We start from the raw sequence: 5,149 nt of genomic DNA on the forward strand, positions 1-5,149 counted from the left end.
GCTAATTCCAGACATCATGCAAATTAGTGATGGAAGAAAAGGTGACAGCACATTTGAATCAGTAAATAGTATGGACTTTAAACTGGATCACTGCTTATGTTAGTTTTAGTATGATAAGGTATGACATGACATGAGTATAATAAGGTGGTAAAGTGACCCATATACTGACTTATGCAGTTCCATTTTTCTTCTAAAAATAGTTGCTCATACTTACGTGGCAGTGGAGAAATCATTTTCACAAAGATTGTTTTTTTCTAGGTTAGGCTTATCCTTAGTATTCCTCTAGATATGCTGACACTGGTGATTTTCCCAAATGTGGGAACTCCACTGAATAATTTTATGGTATTGGGGAACTGCATTTTTGCTTTTCCCTGGAGCGGAAGCAGAAAGTGGCTATGTGGGTAATTTATGTTTCTGGTTTTCCCTGGGGCTATTAAAGCTAAGTACTGAGATATTTGGATTTGGATAGTACATATAAAATTAAAAAAATCTTCCCTCAGGCAGTTAGATACTGTCTAATATTTTTATTTGAATAAAGAAGCTGCCTCAAGAGAAGATAATGAGTAACCTGCAACAGCTACATCCGTTTTTTTACTTACCTAAATGGCTTGCCTTTTATGAATAAATTACAGAAGCACAGGAAAGAACTTTGACAACGTCATTTAGTTTTATAGTTTTGGATAGGTAGTGCTTAATAAATAATAGGGACAATATTACTTGATTGGTAAAAAATTGATCTTACTGCATAGAAAACATTTGTGAACTGTGAGGACCAAGTTACAGTTTATTCTGTAGATTGTAATTCAATGATACTTTATAAGTTTTAGCTATGGGAAATTGCCAGGATTATAAAAGTAACAAATTACCCTTTTTATCTTTCCTGTTTTGATTAAAAACAGAAAATAATCTAAGTCTCAAATCAAAATAAGGAGGAAAATTAAGCTCATTTGTTTTCTAAAAAAAACAATCCAAAACAGCCAAAAGTATAAATTTAGGAGAAAGAAAAGCAGTGTTTGAAAGTATAAATATCTTGAGAATGGCTTCCAGTATCTACAAGTGAGATTTAAAATTCTTTTTGGATGATAACACACAATGATTATTTTACCTGTTACAATATGATTGGGGGTATGGCTGTACTTTTATGGAAATATGCTTTTCCCCTGGATTATATTTTTTAGCGCACTATTTATCACTCAGGCATCAACATTCCTTTGGGACTTTTCCAAAGAAAGATATGTTCTAGAAATTCAGATTTTTTCAGGCCTGGCTCCTCTCCAAACTATAATAAACCTTTAATTAATATTGTTGATAAATTTTTGGAAACTAAGTGAAAGTACATATCAGAAAAACAGATCCTCAAATAATGCTTGGTTCAATGTTGGCTGGGATTACTTTTTTGTCACCAGTGTTAAAATACAGAAACATAAAACAAACAAAATTAGATGAGGGCTGGCTGTAGAGAAGATTGTTTGGCTCTGTTCTCTGTCTTCTTTTTCTAACTTTCTATGACCATCACCATATCAAAAATAACTCCTAACTAGATGCACTGAGATATCCAGCTGTGCTTCATTTCCTAAATTTACTTATATTTGACTTCCCTCTACTTCTATTCATTTCTATTGTCTTGATCATTTTTCTTTTCTGTCATAATAATAATTTTAGATTTTTCATGTCTCTTGGCGTGTCAAAGTAAATAGCCAATTTCTACTCAACAACTGCTAAACTTTTGAACCATTTCAAATATATATATCATGTTTGAATATTTGTGAGTATACAGGACCAAAAATAAATTTTATTCTATTTATTTCATTATTTATATTACTGTTGTCTGTTAAAATGTATGGAATCAATTTTTATTGAATATTCATTTAACTTTATATTTATTTATAGGATTAGCCAAGATGCATTCTATCTTGTCTTCTCCCCATTTACAATTTACATTTACCATTTACAATGGGTACTGAACTGCAGTCTCTGTCTCTGAGGTGTTCCTTGGTAGTCATATATTTTTCGTCTTCAGATTGATTAGCATAAAGAATCTTCACCGTTCTTATAACATTACATCATATTAACAGGATTTTATTCTGCTAGAAAATACCTCAGCTCTAGGCATCCTTCCATGTTATATTAAAATACTATGTAACATTTATATATTTTACATATATATTTTACATATTATGTATCAAACGTTCACTATATCTTCACAATAAACAAAAAGAAAAGTCTACTATAAATTTCCTTCAATTTAAACATTGAGAAAATTGAGTGATAAGGTCTATTGACTGGCCATATGTCAGAAAGACATAGTATTGGAGTCATGATTTAAATCTGATTTCCCATCAATAATCATGTTCTTGACTATTTATCTGTATTTAATGAGGTTGAGGTAGCTTATGCCATTTTCCAAAAGTATCTAAAACTCAGCTGCAAAGTATGATGCACTGGTAAAGTTTGCACCTTGTATTATAGAAAAAGAATCAAAAAGCTCAATTGATATGACACAGGGAGGGAGGCTTTGAGTTTCTCATGCTCTGTAACCTGTATCAGATAAATATATAATCCAAGGAAAAAGAATATACTTGTTATGAAATGTACTGTCACATCACCCTGGTGTTCTATTTCATCAGACTGCTGCCCAATGTTCTCCTTTATAAAAATGACAAAACCCCTTATGTTTGCTTTATAACTATTTAAAAGGTTACAGATGGTCTCATTGCTTTAAAATTAGTGTATTGTAGATCTTTGAAACCTGAAACCTGGTGATCTCTTGGTCTACTTTTGATTAATGGTGCGAGTGTCATGTCAAAAACAGCTTCTAAAGGGTTAGTTTCTTTGATTAATATTAGATTTAGGAGCTTCCCTATTTCTTCATTTGTATGACAAATTTTTAACTTCTGAGAAAATTTTTTTCATAACCTTTGGTGTCAGTTCTTTCATGAAAAGTTCAAAGTTAAAGCAGGTGGCAGCAGTATTAAATTTTAGTAATAAAATACACATAATTAATAATTCCTTCAATATACACAATGGCATTAATCCAAGAAAGGGGAAAGATTTTCCTTAGAGGAGAGTCTCATACAACGTATGCTTATTCAGTTAATAACTTCTTTGGAAATACAAAGCAGAAGATTATTAACAGAATGTTCGAATACTTTCCTTGCCAGCTTTAAGTGACAAGGTGAATTTTCCAGGAGTGAAAACAGAATTTTCAAAGTGGGCTTTCTGGATCCAAAGATGATGCAGTCAAATATTCAAATTTTTCTATTCATGCATTATTTATGACCTGTCATGCTTCATTCAACTCTTGAGGACCTAGCAAGCCTCATTGATTGATCTATTCTACATCATGTCAAATAGAGCAACTAATGTGTCATCATAATTATAAACTAAAATGTTACCTTAATATAATTTGTAATGTGGAGGTGTAGAATATTTTGATTGTATAGAAATGAGTGTATATATCTAGATATACATATAAATTCATACTTATAGTCAATTTCTTATATGTTTTTAGATTGGTTTCCTAATACTGACTTAAAAAGGTAAACCATACAAGAGATCATTTTGTTTACTACAATGAAGTTCAATTTTCTTTCCATTTTTATTTTTATCAATTTATTTTTTGATTTTTGGGCTACACCTGGTGATGCTTAGGGGTTACTCCTGGCTATGCACACAGAAATCGCTCCTGGCTTGGGGGACCATATGGAAAGCAGTGGGGGAAATCGAACCACCATTTGTCCTAGGTCAGTCATGTGCAAGGCAAATGCCCTACCTCTGAGCCACCACTCCAGCCCCTATTTCCTTTTTTTAAATATTGCTATCATATTAAAATAACAATATTATTACTCTTAATTACTGAAAGGAAACTAATAGAAACGATTTGATTGATCACTTTTTCTTCATCAATAAATAGTATATGGTGCATTAGCATTGAGTAAGAAGGATAGCACTGGTTAACAAAATGAGCCAACCATAAAGTTGTGAATAATAATATCAACTCACTTGCTCTACTGATTGTAGATTCATTTTAGTGAAATTTTGATGTCTAATTTCTTAGACTATAATTGAAATGTATTTTGTTTTGTTTTGTTTTTTAAATAAAAATGGTTTAGGAACATTTTAGAATGTATTAAAATTTAGTTAAAATTTCACTTAGAGGGGCCGGGTAGGTGGCGCTGGAGGTAAGGTGTCTGCCTTGCAAGCGCTAGCCAAGGAAGGACCGCAGTTCGATCCCCCGGCGTCCCATATGATCCCCCCAAGCCAGGGGCGATTTCTGAGCACATAGCCAGGAGTAACCCCTGAGCGTCAAACGGGTGTGGCCCAAAAACCAAAAAAAAAAAAAAATTTCACTTAGAAAAAGACAATTAACAACAGCAATTTTTCTAAAACATTTATAATCTCAGTGGCTATCTTACAACGCAAAGGTGCAATCATGCCTCTGGGTTTAAGGAAAAGATCATCTCAATTTGTGATCAATTTGAATCATTTCTAATGTGAGGTCTTTAACAGCTTTTCATCTATGTCCAGAATACAGGAGTAACCCCTGATCTTTGCCTGTTATGGCCTCCAAACCACACAAAAAGGCAAAGTTCTCATAAACAAAATGATCTGTATGTATATGTAAACTTACCTATATACCTATAACATATATATATATGTATATAATTCCCTTATACATGAATTATACTCATTGGGAGCCTCCAAAACATAAAGTTTTAAACAGACGACATATTTAATGAAAAAGACTGACTATAAAATATATAACAAAATTATTAAGAAATAGAAAAAGAACAGATTAACTGATTTGTTAAATGCATTTTGAAATTTACAAAGAATAGTTTCAGAAAAGACTCTCTTTTGGGCCGGCAGAAGGAGAATAGGCCACACCCACTGCACTCAGGGATCAATTCTGACAGACAGGAGTCCCTATTTGGTCAGTTACATGCAAAAGCAAGCATCCTGCCTTTTTATTATTATTATTCAGACCATCAAAGCTTTCCCTTTTAAGCATGCTGAATCGTGATATTGATAAGTTACAAATCTTAGGAACTTTAAAGAGTAGACTATTAATAGTGAAAAGCTATCTTTGATGATCAATGAATAAAATGTAACATGCAATATAGCAACTAAGATTTTCTCTGGATTTATG

The 5,149-nt window shown here is 32.4% G+C and overlaps 1 non-coding gene across 1 annotated transcript; it reads left to right on the forward strand.

The window, feature by feature from the left end:
- The first annotated feature begins 206 nt into the window (after positions 1–206).
- LOC126023312 (U1 spliceosomal RNA) lies at positions 207–374 on the forward strand. The gene has a single exon (XR_007500480.1). It is a non-coding gene; the product is annotated as a U1 spliceosomal RNA (small nuclear RNA).
- The last annotated feature ends 4,775 nt before the right edge of the window (positions 375–5,149 follow it).

The sequence above is a fragment of the Suncus etruscus genome, chromosome 11 (assembly GCF_024139225.1).
Source record: "Suncus etruscus isolate mSunEtr1 chromosome 11, mSunEtr1.pri.cur, whole genome shotgun sequence".
Taxonomy (NCBI): domain Eukaryota; kingdom Metazoa; phylum Chordata; class Mammalia; order Eulipotyphla; family Soricidae; genus Suncus; species Suncus etruscus.